We start from the raw sequence: 10,118 nt of genomic DNA, 5'->3' as shown, positions 1-10,118 counted from the left end.
CTTTAAGCATAATAGCACTACTGTACATCTAAGTGAACTTTTAATAAATGCCTCATTTTCAGATTTTATATAAAAATATATCTGATTTTGCTACATTAATTAAACCCTAGGATATCCTTATTCATTCTAATAATCTGAATTACACAGAAATTTATTTACTGTGAAATGAACACTTGAAAGTACTATATAAAAGAATATTTTCCTCTGCATTTCTTGACCTTGTTAATTTGCTTTTGACTTTAAAGTCGTCAGTTAAAAAAAAAATTATAAATACTTTAACATAAAAGCGACAAAGAGTATAATATATTTTAAGAAAACAAATGGAATTTCTCAGCGATAGACATTTTCTAACTGCTCAGGTAAAGTGATAAAAATCTAGGACAAATCCCAATAAGAACTAAAGGTACTAATCTGGTCCCCTCTCATCATTCCCTCTGGTCACCTCTCATCAGAGAATTTATACATACCAACAACAAGTATTTCCAATATTTGTTTTCAATATTTGATTTTAATATTAGTGTTGAGATTTGTACACAAAATTTCCAGAGAAAAGTGAGATTTGTACACAAAATTTCCAGAGTAAAGTTATTCTGCAATAGCCACACTTTATCCTTCCAACAACTTGAGTGTGCAAGTCCATTGACTGTATCAAGAACTATACTCATAGTACAATTTGAAGAACAGTGAAGCTGAGTAAGGGTCTAGAGAGCAGCTGCAGGAACTGGGGATGTTTATTCTGGAGAAAAGAAGGCTGGTAAGGAACTTTATTACTCTCTCCAACCACCTGAAAGGAGAGTGTTGCCAGGTGGAAGTCAGTCTCTTCTCCCAGGCAGTGAATGACAAGATAAGAGGAAATGGCCTCAAGATGCATCACAAGAGGTTTATATTACATATTAGAAAAGGATTTCCAACTGAAATTGTGGTCCAGCTTTGGAACAAGCTTCCCAGGGAAGTGGTGAAACTGCCCTCCTTAGGAGTGTGTAAAAGTGTGTAGGTTGGGGTGCTCCAGGACGTGGTATGACCACGGTAAATGATAGTCAGGTCTTTGTGTGTACATCCGTACACGCACCTTCTGCTGGGGTGGGAGGGAGCAGTGATGATTGGGTTTGACATTGGTAAACATCAGCCTGCAGGAGGGTGTAAAATGTTGCTGAATATTGGGCAAACTGGACCATTTGTCTCCAGATGTAGCAGGTATCTTCCATGTGGATCCTCCCACTGTCAGAGCAAGACCAGGCTGCCTTTTAAGAGCAGCAGACAACACTCTTTTGTTTTGATGTCAGCAATAATTGTATTATCTCAAATTATCTCAACCAATTAAAAATAGTTGGATTAAAGTAAATCTATAAAAACATATTTAGTTGGGTGATAATAAAAGATTTTGGAATAGGTGACTGGATGTCCTTGAGTTTTAATACTACCTTTCTGTGTGATACAGCAGATTTCAGATTTATTGCATCTTTTCCTGACAGCTAGCATTATGCTTTGCTGGCCACAACCTTCTACATGTCAGATATTGTCAACTTTCTATAACTGTATTTATTCATCTGTCAGTAAATGGGCTCTTAGAAAATAATTAGTTATAAAGTTTTCACATCTTGCAAATACCTAAAGTTTCATTTCTGGTGCAGCTGCCTCTCCGTTTCTCTTCTTCCCTGAAGAGGTCCCCAGGCACAACTCAGGATGTGGGTTGGTTTTCTAGAAGAAGTCTCTGTAAAGTTTCTTGAACCTAAGATGTAGTTACTTCCCTGTGCCAGCAAGGAACTTGCTGTACTGGTAGTTGCTGCAAGTGTCCCTCAGCTCTTCACCTTCCTTTGGATGGGTTGGCAAGATCAACTGTATCCCATCAAAGTTATCTGGACAGCAACTGGCTCGTGAACTTCCTGGTTTTCTTCAAATTGGAAGCACATTTTTCCCTTATGAGGAGAAACTTTTAAGTGACACCTGGCACCCACAGTGCAATGCCTTGGCTTCCTATGCATTACATCCCCAGGGAAGGAGTTCATGCAGGAACCCCACAACAGGAAAACTGGCTTATCTCAGATTGTGAAGGAAACCTGTCAATGAGCTAACAAAAAGTAGCATCACTGACCAGTGAAAACAGAGTGCTAAACAACACAAATTCTTGCTTGCTTCTTGACAAGGCTGGACTGGTGTGATACTCTGTTCCTAACACGAGACTTGAATTTCTCTGTGATCCACTTTTAAAATTAATATTTTTAAGGATTGCAAAAGAGCATTCTTCCAAGAGCATGACAATTGTTAGCAGTGCATAATCTGTCACTGACAATAATACCAGGAGAATATATTGCTGACTGGGTTTGTTCAACTCATATATAAGTGGTAGGCTTCTCTGTGTGGTGGGACATGTCAACTATATCTCATGCTGTCCAGAAATGTGAATGTAAATTTAGGAACACTTCATCTAGTCAGATGCAATTACCTCATCTATATTTTGCACCTAACTAACCAGTGCAAAAATCTCTATTTTCTGCTAAGTGGCATAGAGTTTGGCTTTTTTATTTTTTCCTCTGCTTCTGTGAAAGGTCTTTGGTTTGGTTGGTTGGTCTGGTTTTTTTGGGTTTTTTGTTCTGTTGGGGTTTTTATTGTTGATTTTGGGTTTTTGTGGGTATTTGTTGGTTTGGTTTTTGTTTTTGTTTTTGTTTTGTGTTTTTTGTTGTTGTTTTTGTTTTTGTTTTTGTTTGTTTGCATCTTTTGTTTTTGCTTTTTGAGAGGCTAGGGGGTTGGTTTTGTTTTGCAGGTTTTTTGGGTTTTTTGGGGGTTTTTTGTGTTTTACCTTGAAAAAAATTCTGATAGTGATACTGTGTGGCATCAAACCAAAACAGCAAAGTGATATTTATCTAGATGAAATATTGTTACCTACATTATCAGTATATTTCTTGATTATCAGTTAATGACTTTAAAAAAATATTTGTAAGATAACTCCTCAGGTAATTTTGAAATATTCTATGGCTATTTTCACCCTAAATTGTCAAAAAGTTCTGCTTTTAGAAGAGTTGAATCTGGAGGTTACATTATTTTGCAGTCTGAATAATTGACAAGGAAGTCTGAATTAAATAACATGCTTGATTTGTACTTGAAGGTAATGTTTTCAGCAGTAGTTATTTCAGCAAGCTCTGGTATTACCAAACCTGGAAAAAGCAATTGCCTTTCTCTCAGACACTCAAGTAGCAGCGAATAAGTAAGCAGGAACCTTTGAACCTAAGATCCTGAATGTTTATCTCCCTGGTTTAGAGTGAAGTACATATTCTCAGCTTTGTGGTTACATACAATCTATCCTTCAGATAGGCAGAAGAGCACTGTGAGTGCTGGAAACAATCGTATGTCTACTGAAAATGAAGCACAGAAAAACAAAACAAAACTGGGAGATTAATAATTTTCTGTCTCTTTAGATAGCAATAACACCTCATGTAATATACACAGAAGCTTCCCTATGTTTCATGTATGTTGAGGGAACCATGGTACAGCTCTTATTTTTCTCTGATGTTTTAGATAGTGCATTTAAATCTGTATATATATATATATATATATATAAAGTCATTCTAATAGCTATATTATTTTTCTAGAGCAAACTGACTTTCAAAAGTACTAGGTAATTATATTTTATAACCCACTGTAACTAAGTATAGGTAACAGAAAATAAGTTTTAGTAGGAACGAATAACAAATTTATGTACTCTAGCTTTTATTGCGCTCTATAAAAATTTTAAAAACTCTTCATAAAATGGAAAATCTTTAATCTGCAGTCCTGTAAGCTACATTGGTTAACATAGTCTCAAGTGGAGTAGTGTACATCTCAAAGTATCACATTATGTGTTTGAATGCAAGGCTCATTAAAACATAAAGACATATATAGTGCTGAAACAAGACTTGCCCTTTTCAAGTCCAAGAAGAATTCTTATTTACAGGAGAGAAAAAAGAACCAATGCAACCAAGTGAGTAAATCAAAACTTTTATTTTCTCAGTCACTGAAATAAAGCAGAATTTAAAAAAATTAAAATTATCATCTTCAAATTCCATGAAATCTTCCATGTCCCTTCCAGGCATAATGTCCCTTCCAAGAATGCTTGAAGATGCTGAGAAACAAAGGACCAGTTTCACAAAAAACTAAGCTACCTAATTATCAACACTTTTGAGAGACATTCCACTTTCTAGATCAGTTATTTTGTTCTTTTTACAAGTTTGGGGTTTGTTTGGTTGGTTTTCTTTTCTTTTTCAATGAATCTCTCATTATTAATCTTCCTCTGAGATTGCTTGCTATACTAATCATATTGTCCATATGGCATTAAAGTAATTTATAGACTACTAAGATTCTTATTCATCCAAGCTTCAGATTTTTCATAAAATAAATCTGCCATCATTTTTACTGGAAAACACATTTATGATTCATAAATGACTAAATCCAGTCTATTTTTCCTCATATCTGGAAATACTAAAGACAACAAAAAAATCCAGAGAGTAATCCTCTGGCAGATACACTTCTTCTCTGTGCAATGATGAGCTGAAAGATAAAAAATGCAGTGAAGCAGGATTTTCCTGCCACACTGCTGCCAACCTGGCAACCTCTCTTGCCAGGTGGGGATTTTTCTACTTTATCACAGTATGTCCAAATGCCAGAAAACATCCAGTAACATGGAAACTGTAATTCCTGAAGAAAGGAACCTTGTATGTATTATCTCTCCAAAGTTTAGCCATAGAGGTGGGTGAAGAGAGACGGAAAATAATTATGAGCTGTTACTAGGATTTACCAGGATCTTCTCTTTAATTGAGATAGAAACAAAAGGGCAAAAATCTAAGCAAAGTAAACATAATTTAAAAGAAAAAACAGCATTAAAAATACAGTCTTAGAGTTGCCTTTCTCTTTTTTTCTGTTTTCATTTTTAACAAAGTATAAACTCTATTGCCCCTGTCATTTCAGCTGACAATTTTGGAATTAAGGAAAGAAATTCCCTTTCAGTTTTCGCTTCTCAAGACTGAATAGGCCCAGCTCCCTCAGCCTGCCCTCACAGTGATGCTCCAGTCCCTTAATCATCTTCTTTGCTCTTCATTGGACCCTCACTAGGAGCTCCATATCTCTCTGGTACTTTGGAGATCAGAACTGGACACAGCACTCCAGCTGTTGCTTCCATTGGAGAGAAAGCATGACACTGAGACAGAAAGGCTGAATTACATCTGACCACTCACTAGTGTGTAAACCAAGACCTAGTCTTTGTGTGATATTTTCCCTGAATGTTAAATGATACAAATTTTCTTGTTAGGCTTTTGTTGTAGAAAGTCTTAGAAAGGTATTTATGCTATTTACATCTCATTCAACTATACCAACAGAAAATGCTTTTTTCTGATATTCTTAGTATTCAAAAAGAAAAATCTGAAGGAAAGATGTTTGATATATAATTTTCACTGAAGGTCGTTGGCCAGTGTTATTCCCAGAAGGAATACCCATTCATGTTCCTTCATTTGTCTGTGTTTGAAAGCCAGCTCAATGCATGTGTCAAAAAATATTGAAAGCTTTCCCAGTGCATCTCAGAAGTTCTACTTTTGCTAGTTGGAAACATGGTATTCCAAAAATAAGGAAAGCTGACCTGTTCCCACTGATTTGGGGGTTTTCTATTTATAATCCTGTACAAAGTCATAGGATAAGAGGAGTTGTACCCATTAATTTATTTTTTCTTAAATAGGCAATCTTCATCAAAGATGAAGTGAGCTATTGGTCAGTAAGTGCTCATATCCAGCCAGTGAGCAAATCTAAGCCAAAGACTACTTAACTTCTCTCTACTTAAATACTCTCAAACACTGGACATTTACAATTTACAATTTGCATTACAATTCTAATGGGAATATTGCCTCTTTTCCCACAGACAATGGATTAAAAGCCAAGTCAGCAGACACTACCATCTGCTGCAGGGAATTTTTACCATTCAGTTGCTTTCTGACTTTCTCACATCATGGTGCAATAAAGACATTTTGCCATTTTAGTCTTACTTCCCATATGCAAAACCAGTCATGACAATGAAAGCAGAAGTCAATAGGTTTCTGTTGTTGTTCCTTTTGGGACTGAGATGCGAACTCAATTTTTTTTCTCAGCAAAGCTAACTTTAAATGAATGCTTAAGAAAGCTTCCATCTAACATGGCCCTTCACATTTTTTTAAATTTTATTTTTAAGAAAATCTTCTGCAATGAGTACATAAATAACACCATATCTTAGAAACTAAACAAATTTTGAGCATAAGAACCATGGAGTAAGCCCTGGTGTATCCAAAGGGAACAGATTTTCACCCTGTGCTGAAAGTTTGGAAGACATGATAGACTTTGAAAAACTGACGCCTATTTCATGAAACAGTATTAAAGGGACATAGGGAAATGCAGTTTTCACTTTATATATGCTTATATATACATTTCCTGCAACTTCAAGAACAAAAAACCAGTTGCTTCAGTTGTATGCTAGAGGAGTTTGGATACATGGGTGTTAGTCATTTTGCTGTAGTTCAAACAAAGTGTGAGTTTGAAAACAGAAAAGAAAAGCATTTCCTAGGAGCCTCCTATTGCAACTTACAGGTTTATCTGCCTCTTGCATTGTGACCACACCAAATACAGTGTTATTGAAAACAAACTGGAAAATTTCAGGACAAATTTATTGCAAACTAAACCAAGAAAAAGTTTGGTCTTTAGCATTAGAAAATTGTGAATTTGCACATACTTACATGTATTTGAAAGTTAAAATACAAGCTAAACCTATTTCTATTCCAACTTTTGGTTGAAATTCTGGTGCTCTAAAATACTTGTTTTACTGATATTTCAAACCATAAACTGTATTTGTGGGAGAAAAGGATGACTAATACTATTTCTACAAATGAGTGTTAAAAATTTCTGTTGAATTACAAATTCTAATTGGCATTGAATGTAATTTAAAAATCTCTTGCTGAAAATAATGTTGATATGAAAGTCTGTTTTCCTAACCTAACTCATGTTAGGACCCAGTAGAAGAGCAGTAGTTTCAAGCTTCTGCGGAAACACAACTGACATGTTAAAAAAAATCACGACAGTAGATAGAATACAGTTTTAACCACTAGCTTGCATTTAACAATACATTATTTCCTACATTTACATAGTGCAGAATAATATGTTTTCTTAACTGCAACTGATTGTTTAAAATTAAAAAACTTGGCTTCTATAAATAGTTAAAAGTGGTGCTGTGTAACTGAATGGACCCAGCAATGTTTAGGCATGGTAACTCCTGAGAGATGCAGAACTATACACAGACAATGGAGTCCCTACCATAATGCTGAAGTTTAATATTACTTTTGACTCACATAATTTTTGAATCCCCTTCCATCACAATACTTGCCAACATTATACAAGCATCACTTATTTATACCAAAAATGGTGCTCTTTTGATTTTTCTCTCTGCTCTATAAATCTTTTCTAGCAGAAAAGTGAGTGCTTTGGCTGTGGCAAAGGCGGTATTACTGACTGCTCTTCCCAGGGCATGGAGAGGCTTGGAAAAGAGACAGACAGATGCACTTCCCCTGTTCAAGCCCCACCCTCCCTCCAGCCTGCCAGCCCCCTCATTCCACCATAATAAAATTCTGAATTTGCATCCATCTGGCTTTCATGGTATTTTCGAGATCTACAATCTGGGCACACTTTATGTGTGGTTACATAACTGATAGGATTATTCTTCTTTCATGGGAAGGATTTAACAGAGTGGTTGCCTGATGACTGCTTTTATTACCTTATTAATACATTATTTTGAACTTTTTTCTAGTAAGTAATAAATTTAAATTGTTCTCTACCACAGTGGCATAACTTGGTGTTTTTGCAAAATGTTATTCAGATTTTTTCACTAGGCAAGCAAAAAGATGATGAAACAATTAATGAAGGTCAAACTTACAGAATTAAGCAGTCTTAGATTCAGATTTGAGTTTGAAAAGAAACAGGAGAGCAACGATGGACAAATATGGTTATGGCAGGAAAAAGGAAGGACAGAATTTAAGACTGTTTCTTTTACCCCAATCTTTTTCCAAGGTTCATATTGACTGCTACTTGCTCTGAGTGATTCACTTGTGACCTAATGGATTTTTATCATTATGATAATTCCAAGAATGTGTTACTGTTTTTTTCCTTATTGTTTTCATCCTTCTGAAATATTGTCACTGAAATTAAACACATTCACCTTTTGTCTGCATTCAGCATCCCCAGAAAAGCCATTGTAATTCTGCCTCTATATTCTAACAAAATGTTTTACTATTTGTTGGCACATGAACATGCACTTCCTAGAGCTACATATAAAGATATTATTATTTGGACACTTACAGACATGTTTCTATAGAACTATCTTGGTTTCCCTTGCTGCTGTATTAGACTTTGTTTTTCCAGTTGGGTTTTAATTTCATTGTAAAAGGCAAGCCTTAATTCAGTGTGAGGTTTGCAGAAGAAGAGGGCGTGGTGCTCATGGCTGTAGAGGTCGTCTCATTTCATTGTGGAGGACATCTGGTCTCTCTCCATGTAGTGGGAAAGAGGACTGCCTGGACTAAACAGGCATTATGGCTTAACCCCAGCAGGTAAATAAGTATCACTGTAGATGCTTCCTTACACCTGCAACCAATGGGATCGGGCAGAGAATTGTGAAAGTATAAATGAAAAAAATCATGGGATGGAATAGACATTAATAGATTGGTTGGTAAAACAGAAGCTGTGCATGCAGGCAAAGCCTCTCAAGGAATTAATTCAGTTCCTTCCATGGGCTTAAGTGTTCACCTATCTCCAGGAGAGAAGGGCCCTGTCAGGTAATAGTGACTTGGGAAGACAAGCATCATCACCCTAAATGTCCCTCCCTTCCTCCTTCGTCGCCCAGCTTTATATATTGAGAGTGATGCCATATGGTCTGGTAGGGTCTGTTGGGAATCAACTGTTTTCTCCCAGATTCTTGTGCTTCTTGTGCTTGTGCACCCCTACCCTCCTCACCAGCATGCAGTACGAGAGGCAAGAAGGGCCTTGACCGTGCTCATCAATAACAAAAACATCTCTACATTACTAGCCCTGTGTTCAGCACAAATCCAAAACACACACACACATACCAGCCACTGTGAATAAAATTAATTCTACCTCAGCCAAAACCTAGTGCAAAGAGAGCTCAGACCCTGTGGCTACAGTGTGTTCTCCTACACAAGCATGTAAGTCAGCCATCCAATATAAAGTTGCTTTCATAAGGACTTAAAAGATTTGATGAGATCACTGAGAGAGAAGCAATTGCTCTGCTTTTGGAACCTACTGTTGTGATGTTCCAAAGAGCCATGTTCATTAGTGTAGCTCAGCATGAGCACTCTATATTGCCTTTTCTTTTGAAAATACTTTTAGGAATCCTTGCTGATCTGAAATTTTCTGAGAAACAGTAAAATCTGTAAAATGTAAAATTTTCTGACATTCCCATTTTCTTTGGGCCTACCTCCCCTCCCAAACTATAATTCTCCTACTTTCTCCTACTTTGTTACAATGACCCCACTGCAAAGGAGACCTCTAGCCTACAGGAAAAATCAGGAATAAAATTCATGTGCCTAAGAATAAAATATTATTTTATTGTAATTAAAAATAAATAAATAGGCCAAGAATAATTTTTTAGGACCATCCTGGTCAGCAGCAGGATCTGAGCTAGTGAAGAAGAAAGGCAAATTCCAAAGGCAAAGTATCTTTTCAATAACACTGAACAGAAGTTGAAACAAAGCCGATACACATTGGTGTGAATGGCCCCTCAATGGTCATCCCATCTCTCTTTGAAAGATAATGTAGAACAATCTTTCTCCTCTTGCATATTAAAAAAATATTTGCCATACATGTCTTATGGAAGAACACCAATTCTGCTTCTTTATTTGTTGCTTTCTGTGTGGAAATTAATACAAATACAGTGCTAATTTCCATGTGGCAGACACTGTCATCTACAGCTTTTAGACCACCAGGTGTGGACGCTGAGAAGCTGATTTTAGTTTAGGGGTGGATTGTGGTGCTGCATCCATGCCCTGCCCCTTTCCCTTGCCAGCTGCGCTAGAATCTGAGAATCCGGGAATAGAGATACTCGTAGGATCCATTGTAGGCCACTTGTT

The sequence above is a fragment of the Passer montanus genome, unplaced genomic scaffold (genome assembly GCF_014805655.1).
Source record: "Passer montanus isolate IOZ18808 unplaced genomic scaffold, ASM1480565v1 scaffold52, whole genome shotgun sequence".
Classification (NCBI taxonomy): Eukaryota; Metazoa; Chordata; class Aves; order Passeriformes; family Passeridae; genus Passer; species Passer montanus.
The sequence above is the reverse complement of the archived record's forward strand: the minus strand, read 5'-3'. Positions refer to the sequence as shown.